We start from the raw sequence: 16,139 nt of genomic DNA, 5'->3' as shown, positions 1-16,139 counted from the left end.
AGACACCTGCTTTTTGACTTCCAAGTAAAGTAGTCTGTAAAATAACAGTGTACCTGATCTGATGGACTGTCTTGCACAGGAGTAACATAACCATTTTTCAAGCATCTTGGGGATTTTTCACATTTTCCAGTACAAAGACTAAGCATATTTCTGTCAATGGTAATACCTCACTTTATGACTGTACAGATCATAAATTCAGGCTGGCGATTTACTAAGGATACTGCTCACTCTTCATGATGCCAGAAGTGGAATCAACATCACAAGCTTAAGCCCAGTTCTAGATAACATGCTAGCTTACTGCTGAAGAATGACTCTGCTTTTTCACTAGAAAAGGGCCTCTTCCACAAAGGCTGTCTCTAGGTAAGTATCTACCCTACAGTTTGAGAGAGGGGGCCAAGCCCAGTGTGCTGCAGGAGACCCATCCCCAGCTGCAGTGCGTATGGGGAAACAAGTCATCTCAGATGATGCAAATCTTGCAGAAACAGTAGTTCTTGCTCATACATATACTCACAGACAATTGAAAGACTCATTGAGTAATATTTGAATAACCTGACAATTTAATCTTTAGTGTAATCACTGTAAGATGTGCTTGTAAGAAATAAATAAAGCTTGACAAGGACAGGTTAAATGTATAAAAAACCCACGCAGGTATTTAATGGAATTCAATATAAGAAATACTGAATTTTTCTGTACCTATGTAAAATACACACAAACATACAACTTTCTATAGAGACATATATACTGTTGCCCTCAGCAAACAATTTACATTGTGCCTGGGTGATTAATTTCAATCTCTACATCTTTCTTCTTTCCATAAACATGTCCCTTGGACTATTAATGTACGTTTTAATTACTGTCCCAAGCAGATGAGCATATAATAGCAGCTAATCCAAACACCATTTTAGAACTTTATTGGCATGGTTCATTATTTGGGGGAAAAAAAAAAAGAAAAAAGCTTGTTAGATGAGTATTTGCTTTTGAGAAGTTTGAGATTAAACAGAAAAGCAACAGACCCTTGCTTATGAGGTTGCTTAACTTACAAGCAAATCACAAGTTTCATGATATTTGGGGTTGTTCTTAAAGCCCTGGCTCCTGCAGTTATGCAATAATCACAGCACACTTAACACTTTTTAAGATTAATTATACCTTTAACCCCCATCTTCAAGGATAAATGCCTAAAATGTTTATCTTGGCAGCTCAAAAAGCATGCACCGAATTAAAAGAAACTCCACAGCATTTATTTTAACATCTTATAACATTTAAACATTGTCATGAATTTTGAAAGCCAAGTTAATATTTTTCTAAATTAAATACCTGGAATTAGTAATGCCACACCACTAACCCAGAAACTACTGTGAAGGCCAAGGCCAGTCCAGCTAGTAAGATCAGCTTTCTGGCAGCGCTTCTAGCTGATGGCCAGCAAAAATACCTATGTACCTTAGACAAGCTTGGCGAGAGCAGTATTTCTTGCGCGCAGCTACCAACCCACTCCTGGCTATAGCCATATGTGCATGACCTCCACAGGAGAGGTCGAGCAATGCCCACACAGGCCTTCTGCATCATTCAGCTCGCTGAACCTTAGAACAACGTGGACAGATTAATGAGGAGGGCCAAGAGGATCGGGGGCTCGAGCATTCATCAGCCCTGTGAGAAGACGCTAAGAGAACTGGGACTGTTCAGCTGAGAGAAGGGAAGGCTTCAGGGAAACCTAATAGCAGCCTTGCAGGACCTGCGAGGAGGTCACTAAGACATCAGAGCCAGGCTGTTCACAGTGGTGCATGGGGGGAAGATGAGAGACAATGGACAGAAGTTGAAATAAGAGAGGTTCAAACTTGGACAATTTTTTTCGCTATGAGGTCAGCCAATCAGTGGAAAAGGCTGCCCAGAGAGGTTGTTCCTGGAGCACAACCAAGATGTTTCAAGATGTAACTGGAAAAAAGCATGAGCAGCCTGGTTTGACCTCACAGTTGTCCCTGCTTTGAGTACCAGGTTGATCAGAGACCTCCTGAGATCACTTCCTACCTGAATAATCCTATGATCATTCTGTACTGCTTATCAACACTGCCTGTCTGACATGTTTGCTCAGTTAAACTCTTCTCAGAAGATTTCATTTCCTCTATTCACTCTTTAGAGGCCTTTCTCTGATATCTTTCACTCTGCAAAAGAATGAGCAACGTTGTCTTAACTGACATCAATGCTTTTTTTCTCCCAGAGACAACTATTCTTTTTGGCACATGAACCCCAACGTATTTTAACAAATGCTCTGAAACCTAGGAGTTGATTCTGAACTGTAATTGTTACTGTAATGAGTTACCCCCCTACAGTATCAACATGCAAAACAGAGAGGAACATTTTTTTCCCTACTACAAACGCAATTAGTTTAGTTCAGGCCATGTTCAGCTTGATCTTTTCAAGAAATAGAACCCTACTTCTGACCTTGACACATCCTTTCTTATGTGATCATATCAACTGCTGAAACTACCAGTAAAAAGGTATGTCCAATCTTTTTTCTGTATATGCCCTATGTTTGCAGCTCTCAAAGCACATTGCTGAGATTAAGAACGGTCCTGTGGAGGGAGCTTCCACACCTAACAAAAAAATCAGAGCAAGTGATCAGCAAGACTTGAAAAACAGAACTTCTCCATATGCCTACCTGCACAAGTTTCCCTAATTTTTATGACTACTGTAACACTCAGAGACTAAAAATGCACATATGGCAATATACGAAGGAACTGGGAAGCAGGAGTGTTGAGATACCTAAGACTTCTACCATTTGACATTTGAAAATGCTGATTCTTTTCTTTCTTTGGCTACCACATAAAGCCCCAGGTACATTTTAGTACACATAGTTCATTATTCAATTCTAAAAATAATGCAGAGTGGAAGTCATTGAAAAAAACACTAAGTAAGAAATAGTCATGTCAGATCACCCCAAAGTAGTTCCAAATACAGTTAGCACAAAGCTGCTGTATTTTTATTATAAGACCACCTCTTTAAAGCAACTGATTTTCATCAGTTCCTGCAGTGTTTTTGCTTCATTTCTTTTTCTTGCCCAGCTGTGCCATAACTTCATTTTTCTAACATACATAATTTTCCCTAAGAAAAGATCAAGTGGACAAAATAAATTCCTACTTCTGGCACCAACACATTACTGAGCTCCACAAGCTATTGCAAAGAAGTCCCATAAGCCTCACTTAAAAACAAAACAAAAAAACAAAACACAGGTCCAAGCTTGCCAGCATATCTGCCTCTCACATTCACAGAACCCTGTCTCAGAAGAAAAGAAAAATCTTTATTATTGGGGCTCACAGAGCCAATTAAAAAAAAGGAGACAGAGGTGGGTTCCTAGCTGCATTCACAGTCAGTGAAGAGCTCAGCTTCAGTTGCTGTTTGGGAGCTGCAAAGAGATCATGGATTGAGACAAAGATGGGCACACAAGACCTGTCCCTGTAAAGGATGGGGGAAAAATGCCAGTGCACACATAACGGGTGTGTGTGTGTGTGTGTGTGTGGTTAGCAGTGTGTGGAAAAGAGCAACAAGATCAGAGATAATGTGATGAGGATCGAAACATCAGCCCACAAGAAAAGTTTGCTAGAAGAGCTACCTGCCTGTCGTGGTGGTGGATAGCACTTACAAAAGGTGAAGAACCACAGCAGCACCCTGATAGTGACTGGACCCCAGAGCTCCTCGTGACAAGAAATCTAAGGATGGCAATAAACCAGTAGCAACAAAGAATTTGGGGAGGCTTTTTTTTTTCAGTCCTTCTTTTAAAGAATTAAATCTATCTTTTTGGATTAGTCTTACAGATTTTCTTAGTCCTATTTGACATTTTCTCTTCTCACTACTGCCACTACACATGCCCATCATAGCTCTTTACTACTATGCATGTCATGCAGTTCTATAGTGTTTCATTGTTGAAAAGGAAAAAAAAAAAACAACCTGTTTTTTTGTTTCTCAACTACTGGAACATCAACTACATTTAACCCCTCTGCCTCAAAAGAATGAAAAACACCCATGAGACCATTTTCTAACTTCTAGCAGCTTGCTAAGCCTGTATGTGTTTGCAGCTCAACAGACATGTAAGAGATAGTTACATTAAATATAAATGAACCATAATAAGCCAAACATGAATAAACTTGTATGAGTGACTGTTGCTGACTCTGATAGAAAGCAAATATATCTATTTATATTCCTATTCAAGCCTAAAACATCACAAGTGTTTCTTTTGTTACCTAAAAATATTCTGACTTTTTTAGACATTATGAATGAAACCCTGGCTCCACTAAAATCAATGGCTGAAATTCTGTTTTTCTCACTTTGGCCAGGATTTCACCTGGCACTTGAGTCAGGCACACACTGACCCTGTAAACAATTACTGATGCTCTAAGTGCTGGTGCGAGTTGCATGCTAGTGAATCTTGCTATCACAAAGAAGTCCCTGTTCTGGGCTCTGCTCCACACGCTGCCAGAGATTACGCCCTCCATGCCGAACCAGCAACACGGGCTGAGGGCACTAAGTCTCCTCTGAGTTTAGCAATGAAGCAGCTCAGGTGTAGGCACATATTCCTTCCTGCCAATTCTGCTGAGGAATTATTAATCCCCAGTAACGGGGTGGAACAGGGAGTCTCGGGCAGCAACAGCATAAACCACTTCAGGAAGGTGTGCAAGAGCTTGCCTGCCAGCACCCAAAGTTTCCTCGTGTAAAGAATCCTATTGACATCAAAGAGATTGTCTGCGTCACTGCAATTTGTGACACGTGTTTGCATAAAAGACTGAATCTCAACTAAAATACACATTTAAAAAATGTGCAATATGATATCTCTTTTACTAAAATATTACAAATAATTCCCAGAAAAAAATAGTACATTATTGCATTAAAATTCAGCTAATTATTTAAAAGACTGTCAATACTGTGTATGTATGCTAATGTCCATAGAAAACTTACTGTGCTTCTGCAAATCCATGCCAACCAATATGTGCTAGTATAAATTAAGAGAAGACTTTGCTATAAAAATGTATTTATAACCATGCATCTAGAAATATACTTATGCTGAAGCAGGGATAAGTTGTTTCCCAGGCTGTTCTTGTATCCAACTGCAACCTGTTTATTTTGACCTCAGTTCTCAGAAACTGTTGATGCCACGGTAAAAATATGCTGTGTGTTCCAAAAGGCAACAAACACTTCTAATGACAGAATACTCCATCTGTGCTGTGAGGACGTACAGTTTCAGTCTATAGCTCATATAGGCTCCATCTCAACATGAATACTTCGAAAACCGAGAGAAGAGTAATGTAAACTATACTGTAGCTAATATTAGCTAATATTGCAGGGTATGCTCCAACATTAAAAAAATATGAAAAATAAGCCCTTTTTGAGAGTTCTAAGCTGACTAGTTTATATCACTATAATCTAGATATACCAGCAGCACTTTTATCCTACCCTTCCTCTTCTGATTTTACTAAGTAGAAGCTTTTCAGTTTTTTTAATGTTTCACAACTACAAAATAAAACAAGCTTGCTTAAAAACTGCCCAGTGCTATCAAAAGGTAAGTGTTAAAGCATACACAACATATGGCACTATTTACAGCTGGCTGACACACTGAATGCAAGGGAATTTTCCACCAACCTCATATTCTGGAAAAGGTATGCTACAGAAAAATGCATGTGGGGATCCTTTTGATTTTTCTTGCATCTTCTCTTCTGATATGATGCAGCTGTGGAGCAACATCCAATGGTACTGGTAGCATGAAACGGCAATCTTTCCTTCTACCAAGGTCTGGTACCAATTACCATGGATTTAGAGGCACTATATAAAAGACAGTGCTGATTTGTTTCTAAATTTGTATCTTGATTAAACTGTCAGATTATAGCACAAAAGCAGAGCTTATCTGATTTTAAAATGCTAGTACAATAAATTATCCAAGTGCAGTACGATTTGAAAAAAAAAACATATGGATGGATCAATAATGTATTTTATGTTTAAATTTCAAAATTTGGTTATGTCAAATCAAATGGAATAGAAGCAACATTTTATAAGTCAGCATACTCAAACTATAAACTCAGTATGTTCCAAATTAAAACTGCATGTGAGGAGAGACTGTGAAGCAGGATTTTAAAAATCAGCAAGTTGGCCAAGACAATAACAACTGCATTATTGTTTTCAAAAGATTTTAAAATGGTTTTGGTACACGTAAAAGTAAACATGAAAGCCCAAAACTCATTTCTCGGGAACAAAGATGTAAATCTGCATGGGTTGTAGTAGTGGTTTTCAGCATTTACTCCTGAAAACAGAGCAGAATTTGGTCTCACTCTGTTAAAGCTAAGTAATTTCCCCCAAAGTACCTTCAATTATTCTAAATATATTTTAACTATCTAGAATTTCAACATCTAGGATTAATGCTGTAAACATACATAACGATTGTGATCTAATGAAAGAAAATATCAACATAAACATGGTGAAGCAACTGCCATACAAAATTTCCAAATAGCAGTTTAGGAATTAAACTACTGTTATTAAAGCTTTAATAGTATGCTACACTATTCTGTGTAACAACGCAAATATCATCAAAAAAGCAGGAGAGATTAAGTTTTCAATTACAATTACAAGCCACTGCTTTTACTAAAACTTCTGCTTTTCTAACTATTGTTCTTCCATGTGCCAACACAACTTTCCTACTTACTTTTCCATGCTATCTGTGGAAGAAAATAGTTATTCTAAAATAATTAATTAATCAGCATGCACCCCCCAGAAGGGAATACAGAAGGCATACAATTAAATGATAAAAGTATTACATAGTGAAGATTAGGCATATTTTTATACCCTCAAAAGAGGGTAATTGATCCTCCCCTCTCTCCAGTTTCAAATGTGGAACTTGGACGCTATGGGTTCTTTCCCACACAAATCAAGCCTTAGGTCTTTTGAACTGAAACAATATGGGATGATTATTGTGGGAAATTTTTTACTGTTACTGTAATTTAAAACTTTCTGTACTCAATTTTGCATTTTCTATAAATCAAAAACCCATTTCACTTAGGGCTACAATTAAACAGAGGAAATCAAAGACTAACTTCTAAGCAAGTCTTGCTATTAATCATAGGATGAACTAGTAGTACAACTACTTTTACTGCAGTTTCTTTCTGCCTGAGAACTACATTTTAATCTAAAGCTTGAGCTTCTTAGAAGAGACTGTGTCAAAGATGAGACAAATTAAACAAAGGTGTAATAAATGTTACAGTATTGCATGCTATTAAGATGTAAGAAAAATACAAAGGTGCTGACTTCTGTAGTAACAAAAAAAAAAAATCACTAGCTACAATACAATCAATCAAGGTGATCTATAGGCACCTCTTTCACCTTTTGACACAACAGAAGCCTGCTAAAAAGTATAGCTCCCACAATGTTTGCACTAACGCAATGCTACGAGACATTTACTTAGGGTCTGATTCTGTGATTACAGAAGTCATTGGGCTTTACCCTTCACCACAAGGAGACCCAGAGTCACGGCTTTCATGTTATGCATCTGAACAGAAATATGTATTTTCCTCCTTTTTAAAGTAGAGTTTACAAGAGTATTGGATATCAGCATCAAAATTTTTAATTTAAATTTTGATATATAAACATGAACATAAAAACCTAGTGAAAAATGAAACTCTGTGGCACATGTAAACTCAGGGCTTCTAGTTTTTCAAACCTGGAGTCAAAATGATCCATTTTTATTGTCTAATAATAAAAGAATACATCTTAAGTGTTAAATAAAATAAAACAAAATATGCAGTCTTAAATCAATAGAAAGAGGTGCTTCACTGAGCCTTCTTGGAGTTTCTTTCTCTCTCTGTCTCTCTCTAACAGAAAATGTTTACAGCGCTGCTGTGGTGTTTTTGGTGGTTTTTTTTTTTTTTTTTTTTTTTTTTTTTTTTTTAAATCTTCAGTGTCCAGTATTTTTGGGAGAGGTTTCTTGCTGTAGCAGACAAATTCCTTCATTGTGTTACTCCCTGCAAAGTCCCACCAAACTGCAAGTCACTGCATTATTTGCGCTAGTCTGTCCAAACTAAGAATAATCAATAACAGTAATTTATTCATAAAATATACACTCAAAAATGGCTTTTAATTGAAACACATTCTTTAAGGATGGCACACAAGCTAAAACAATTACTGCAACCTTGCCTATCAGTAAGTTTGTAAAGAGTGGACGCATGCTGACCTGAAAAGTGAAAAAAGAAAAAGCGCTGAAATCCCCAAAAATAGAATACAAAAGTTCATGAAGTTTTGCGCAAACAGCATGAAAAAACAGGAGTGTTCGCTGCCTACAGATAGTTACAAATCCTGTCCAACCTAACCAACTGAACGTTCATCCTTTCTCTCATCTTCTTTATCACATGCATTTATCCCACTTGATCTCAAAAGCTACTGTAAACTAAACGGGGAAATCGCTTACACTGTCTAGCTTATGATTCTCAGGATGCAGATCCCCAATCCCCTATGTGCAGCTGTAGGTTGAAGGGTTATAACATTAGAGATAGTAAGCATATAAAGACAAGTTACCAGAACCACTCACGTGAGTCACTGATGCAGCTGGACACACACAGATGCAAGCACTGGATCACATTCAGGGTCCACGAGCACTCACTTAAAGATTTTTGGCATCATTAATAATCAGGCTATAGAGCTCTCAAATAACGTACAGAATTCCTAGGGAACATTTCAGAAAACTATACTAAACTATAGGCCTGCCGTATTTTCACTTTTGGTTGCAAGGCCTGTTTTTCACACAATCCTTTTTGGCAGCAGACAGGAGGAGCCAGGAGGCAGTGGCAGGAGGGGGAGAGGGCAATTCTGGAAATGTGATGACTTCTGCTGTGATGACTTCTGCTTACAAACTTGACTGCACGACCACTGTGTGTAAAAGTAATTCCCACACATAAACACCTGCAGCATTTGACTGTCAATACTTATTAGAAATGTAGGGAAAAAAACAGTTTTATAACATTAATTAAAGCACAGCTGGGCTTCTGCAGTCACTGAAGCATGACAGCAGCGTTAGCTGGCTGAAGCTGTCCACATGGTGGAACCAGTGTGGCTCTCTGCACGTGGCCAAATCCTGCGCCCGCTTCCCAATTCTGTACATCACATGCCTGTCTGCGACACTCTCCAGACAAGCAGTGCTCTTGATGAGAAAGAAAACTGGAGACTGGGTGGTTAAGAAAGCTTGCTCACTTGAGCTGGCTGTAATTTGCTACACAGTGCCAATACTGCAGAAATAAGGCAGTCTGACAGAAACTCAAATCTTTCAGCACTAACTCAGGATGGGTTACTGTTAAAAAAAAAAAAAAAAAAAAAAAAAGGCAAGAAAATCCTGACTTAGTAGCTTAACTACATTCAGGCAAGTAACAGGATAAAAAAAGTGAATTATCAGGGAAAAACATTCAGCAAACGAAAGATTTAAAATACACCACTGTCATCATTTTAACAAGTTCCCTCTCAGTTTGCTGTTCTGCAGAGAGAACATGAAATGTTATGATATGTAAGTTTTATCTTCCATGGTCATTGTCTAGTATTCCGTAAAGATTTTTTTTTTAATTCAATGATCTAATTAATTTCCCCATACTTTCTTAAGGTGCTATCAACATACTGCATTTTAGTTATCCGTACAGCAGCATCCTAAAATGGAAAGAAAACGGACCCAGCAATTTCCCAGCATCTTTCTGCTGAACTCTTCTGATCAGACTTCAGACTTTGATTTGAGGTGTTTCTATGCAGATGCTGTGAGCGTCGTAATTGCACTTACTACTTACGAATGCATAAAACACAGCAGCTTATTTTTTGAAGATGCTGGCAATGAAAGCAGCACCTCATGGCAAGCAAGCAAGGCAGCAAATAACCTTCCACTCTGGTAAGAAGTGCCACTGAATTTGGGGAGGCCGAAGAGTCTCCTCTTAAAGTTATGAGTGAAAGCCACTGTTCAAGGGAAGTCCAGGCCTAGAACACCAGCTGCAGCAGAAATCAAGATGCAGCTTTGTGCAAACCAGTATTTAACCCCTTGAAATCTCTAAGTGCTGCACATCAAAACAGTTCACAACTTCTCCCTTCTCAACTTACTATAGATGTATATTGTATGTTGTACTCTGTTTAGTCAGACACGAACCATTTCTCACAGAAGAAATGTTGTGCGCAAGGTGAGAGTTATCTCCAACTTGCAAGTGGAAGTGCTGAGACAGAGAAGAATGAAGAACCTCCAAAAACCTCTTTCCTATGACACTCAAGGCTGGATGTAAAACCATCTCCCAATTTCTTACTCATTTTTCCAAACAAGGGCATCACAACTCACACATTTTAATACTTCATCTAGACCTAATTTCTGGACAAGATGGACTTTGAGTCCACAAAACAAGGTGTGATTTGGGAAAGGAAAGCAAACTAGAAGACTATTGTACCTGTTATAAAGAGCAAGCCAGAGTGGAAGTAAAGAATGACAGCAGAAAATACTCTTCAATTTACTTTATCCCATGTTGCGGTTTAAAAAAGAAAGATAAAAAAGTTTTATTTTTTTTTAGCTCCTCTGAATTTATAAAGATACTTTTGTGCTTATGAAAGGTAATGTATTTACCTATATGCATCTGCAGACATACATATACATATGTGAACATTTCCTCAGTCTGTGACACTGTAGTCTACATCTTACAGTGAGTTCTGGCAAGCCAGAACAGTCAGAAATATAATTTTCTTCTCAATTTCTTTACACTGTGAGTTGGATATGGCTGTTTGGCACCCATATAAAGTTCTGGGTTGGGCACAGAAACACTACAATTTCATTATTGTCAAAATAATTGTTATAAACCTTTCAAATTTTGGTGCTTGCTGAGCTGAATATATTAAAGAGTACATACCCACACGGTCATGGATTCAGATTCACATGGAAAAGGGAGGTGAGGGAGTGAATAGCAAATCCCTGCAGAGTCTGAATTTTTTAACTTTTGTTGTCATCTCTGTGTTCCTCCTGAGATATAGTCTAATCTAAAATACAGATTAATTAAAGGTTCAGTAAAGAAGAGCTAACAAGCTTTCCTGGAGATCAACCTATGAAAATTCAGGCACATGTCTTAACTGCATATATTAGTTTTAAAACTGCAAATAGTGGAAGAACAAACAAAAAGTTTCACAGTTAAATTAGTATTAAGAGATCAGGCTGAAAATTATTTGGGCAGTGCACTTGCACACTTCGTTAGAGGTCTAAGTATTTTAGAAAAATGTTTCTAGTGAAAAGGTTTATCTACGTGATCAATGGCTATGTTTGACATCATGGTCTATTGGGTATTTCTTCCAATGGCAAATGAAAAGAGTAAAGCTACTCTCAGAGTGAAGTTCAACTCTTCGCAGATGACAAGTTCAAGGCCTATATACAGTTTAAGTCCCACTCAAATCAGTTCAGATAGCACATGGCTTTTTCTGTTCTTTTTAACACTGGAAACTACTTCTACAGAAGCTGCTGGGAGAAATACTTAGTACAAAGAATAATTCTTAGCATCCCACTGATTTCAATGGTGTTACTCTTTTTAACCCACAGTCCAAAAAGTTTGTCTAGGTGGCTTTCTAAGCATCTTTTACTTTGAAAAAGATGTTTCTTAGACATACTACTGTACAGAAATTAGGGCCTGCTGAAGTATTAATATATGTAAGTTATGATCAGCTGTATCTGTGGTTAAGTGCTCTTTCTTACCTACTTGCTTTAAGCAACACTGTAAGCCTCGACTTCTGAAGGTATTTTGGAGGCAAAAAATATGGCTACCATTTTAAACTTGTTAAAAAGGAACTGTCCCCCCTGCAGCATTTTGTTACACGGAAGAAAGTAACTGCCACTTTAAATAAGTACTAAATAACATCTTAAATGTGTACATGTGAATATTGTATGTACGATATCACTGATTTACATCAAAAATGCATGCATATCAAAGTACATAGATCTCATACACAAAATATACATATATTGTAGTGGGTTATACTTTAAATGAAATAATTTTATAGATACAGTCTTAAGGCACCAAGTAGACAGTAGAAATAATTGTTTTAGTATCATTTTAAATGTAAATGTCATGTAATATGTAATTTAAATGTAAATCTGCACCTTAAATCTTCAATCCATCAATGTAAATCTCCATTTAAGAAACAAAATTTCCATGTGACATGTTAATTCCTCCTTCTGTAATAATTATAGAATAAGAAATGTGTAACTTTCCATTAAAAGACTGCTAGCTAGCTATTTTCATAACAGACTGAGCTGGAAAACTATTCATTTAAAAAGAATATGGCTACTAATAAATATAGATTTTAACATGTAAAAGGCTTATTTGCAACATCAAGCAACAAAAAGCTGTAATTTTCAGGAATCCCATCAAAAGCAAAACCAAAATCCCTGACAGACTGCCACAGAATTTGTAAGCTCATGCCCTTTGGGCTTCTCAGGCAGTTTCCGCGCATTTTGGACTAATACAATCAATTTCTCTTTCTCATGCACCTTGTGATTCATAAATGCCTGCCACAGTAGGATAATACAGATACCGTGTCCCTTAAAACAAGTGAGCAACACTCTGGCACTCCGTATTTTAAATCAATACAAAGCAAGAAGGCAAAAAAGCTCCCTGCATATGTCTGTATGTTCATGCAGAATTGAACATTTTTTGAATATACTTTAAGAGTCACCCAAGTTCAGGCTTCCTGTTCTAGGTTTTTACATTACTGTAACTTTGCTTTAAGAGCATAACCCAAAATGCTCTGATATTTGTGGGAGACTTCGTCTCTGGACTGGACACTACTTTTTCTTCTTGTAGACAAATAAGACAATGAATCTCTTCTGCCAAAGGTTACGAAAATAATCAAGAGAACTCTCACTTCTTTCTTAAAAGAAAGAACATGCCACTAGGCAGAAAAAAATTAATAATAAAAAAAGAATGAATTATTCAGGAGTAAGATCTTTTCAAAATAATACTAGTTGGATATACAAATGTAGAAGTAAATATACCAGAGTTCTTTGTGTGGGGACATCAAAACAAATACAATGACCAAAACCTCTTCGATTCAATCAAATAGCTTACCACCCTTTTGCACACTGAATTCCAATAAAAAGCATAATTAATTCCCAACAAAGCCGTCAATGCATTTAAACATCTATGACAAAGCTTTATATTCACTAGTACTTCCTGAACTGAAACACGTAACTGTCCATCTAAAATGCTGTAAATACTTGTAACATTTTAATTTTTATTACATCTTGCAGATGAAATAGTATTTCAACAGTTTTACCTTCTGGCTGGAACAAAACTATCACAGTTACAATGAGCAACATTTTAGAAAAACTAATATAAATTTTATTGAAAGAAAACCAGTATCAGGAGTACAACCTTTACAAAAACCCCAAACTAATCTCTTCCACCCAAGATAAATGATGAATTAACTTCAGTGTGTAGTATCTTGGCATACCATGATTGTAGAACAAATACTATTACGTTATTTTCTAAACTACTCAACATCCCTGCCTGTTTCCCTCCACAACTTCTAAATAAACAGACATGATGGTGCGCCTTTTGTTTTCTGGCTCGAGAGCAATTGTTTGTAGTGAACTTATCTATTTCTGAAATTACATATAACGATGAGAAATAAAAAAGGAAAAAATAGAGAAATGAGGTGACCTTCAAATAATGCTTTTTCTCCTGATGTTGCATTCTAAAAGTATTTGTGTTTGTAGTTATAAAAGCATGTGAACTTCTTTAATACTAAAATTAAAGATGCACTCACTTCTGGAAATGTCCATTTATACGGACAAAAGAATTTCAGCAGCTGAACGAATGCCACAGTAAACATATCTGTATGCAGGTATCTGAAGACATAGGCAACACGCTAAGTGTACACCAGATTTAAAGTGCTCCAAAGTATCAGTTAGCAATTCAAACACAATCAATCAAGGGCTATAGAAAATTATGACTTAATTAATATTTAATAAAGGTATATTGGTTATTATAATAACAAATCCATCTTTCCTTAGTTGTTCTTCCTCCCCCTTTGCAAAAACTGCAATCTGTATCTGAAGTGATTTACTTCTCTATTTGTGTTTTAACAAGTTTAAAAGAGCAAATCATTCGGAAAGCCCAGAAAGACTGGACAGGAGCTAAATGTTTTCCTTGGCAGACAACAGGACATGACGGCTGAGGTAATTTAAACTTACATGCATAAAGATAAATAAGAGTACATTGCCATCTTAAATCTATAGACTTCTTCCAAAAAGCCCGCCCTAATTTAAATAAAAAATGCAGAAGTCAATGCATCAATTACCTCCCTAATGCAGAACCAATGTACACCCTTTGCTTATTCATAAAACTCAAGATCTCCCTTCAGAGCACCAGCAAATGAAGCTCCTTGTAACATCCTCCCCTCCACACACTCCCTGTTCTTTTAACTCGCTCAGTGCATTGACGTGCATTTTCAGAATGTCAATCCTGGACAATTTTTATGAGAGTTTTAAAAAGTTTTGTGGAAGAGCCAGAAAACCTAGTAGCCGGATCATTACAGCAAACTATTATGTATATAAACTTAGCCTAAATCCCTTTTGAAGTTGGTGGAAAAACACCCGTCACCTTAATAGGCCTTTGGATCAGATCCTTTGTTTCCAGAGGTACGGCACAGCAGATTTCCAACGTATGCAAGAAGGAAGAGCGTGTGCCTACTAAACAACTGAGAACACTAATCTGTGAAAAAAGGCTGTTTTTACACAAGACAACGCAAAATGATGCAAGCTTCTATCTGATAGGATATATTTTTAAAATACAGGCAGCAACAGGCTTGATTCTGGGCATTTCATTCCTTCCTACACGCATCAAATACACAAACTGAGGCATCAGAGACGGAATCATGTTCTGGTTTAGAGACTGTGTCAAATTTTCAAGAAATCCTAACAGCACCATGGTCACCAGGAGTTTTTAAGTAACGCAAGCGAGGGCAGAAAGAGCTGAGGACAAATTTCTGCACGATTCTCATAAAAATCATGAACTGCTTTGCGCACTGTTGCTATGTTACTGGTCAGATTTACTAGCGAACCCACAGATGTGCATACGCGCAATGTGAATGAATATCCGGGAACAGAGGGCCTGATCCAAAGCTCATCAAATTATACAGAGAGCATCCTATTTTCAGTCAGGCGCAGAGTTAAATGCACAAACAAGCACAGTTTTACACAGCCGGTACGGTTTACCATGGTGTAAACTTGGAACTGGCAGAAGTGCATGTGCACTTGAAAAATCCAACCGCCATTTTGTATCTACTGGGATCGCTCTACCTATGAACGTCTATTGTGCTGCTTACAGCAATTCCAGGGTATCGGAGCAACTTTGTCTGCTGGCCACAATCGTGAGTCTAGCTAGCCATAGACATCCTGAATAAAGGAATATGTATCCCTGCACAAGTCAAATGCTGCGCACAAGCATGCACGCTATGTGAACACACAGAAAACACTCTTCCCCGTAGCTATACTATTTGAGAAACAAAGCCACGCAATCATATTTCTAACTGTTTTTTGCTTTTTCTTTTTGGCCAGGTAGGCTTCACAAATTCAAATTATAATTATCACAGTACTGCATTGTTGTATGTATACATACACACACACATATATATATCTCCAAATGCTTTATTACCTCGCAGACCCTGTTGAGGTTTTTTATATCCCCATGAAGGTGTCACATGGAACGAAGGCTGATTTCAGTGAAAGGGTTCTGTCTGCAAAGGAGTTGCTGCAATAGATGGATTTTACAAGTGGATGTAATTTACAAAAAAAAAAAAAAAAAAAAAAAGTCCTTCAGATGACAAAAGAAATCTGGATGAAACAAGGCATTCCTTGCACTCCTTTTATTCCTCTTTAGCTGCTACACAATGTTTATGAATACTTGGCATACACTAGGAGAAGGCAGTGCTGTACCAATACAGGCACACCAAACAGAATCCACTTAGATGTTATCTCCTATATTCAAAGAAGGCAAGAACTGAGGACTGTAACTCTATTTCAAAGTGGTAACTCCTGCTCCATTCCCTTCCCGTCTTCACTCCATCTACTCCCTTTTCCCTCTCCTTTGCCCACAGTAAAACCTCCCTTACCTTGGTCC

The 16,139-nt window shown here is 37.4% G+C and overlaps 1 long non-coding RNA gene across 12 annotated transcripts in view; it reads right to left on the bottom strand.

Moving 5' to 3' along the window:
- The window catches only part of LOC134149436 (uncharacterized), a 206,769-nt gene that overhangs the window by 81,104 nt on the left and 109,526 nt on the right, over nt 1-16,139 (bottom strand). The window lies entirely within an intron of this gene.

The sequence above is a fragment of the Rhea pennata genome, chromosome 1, assembly GCF_028389875.1.
Source record: "Rhea pennata isolate bPtePen1 chromosome 1, bPtePen1.pri, whole genome shotgun sequence".
NCBI lineage: Eukaryota > Metazoa > Chordata > Aves > Rheiformes > Rheidae > Rhea > Rhea pennata.
Note: the sequence above shows the minus strand (reverse complement) of the source record. Positions and strands in the feature narration are given on the sequence as shown.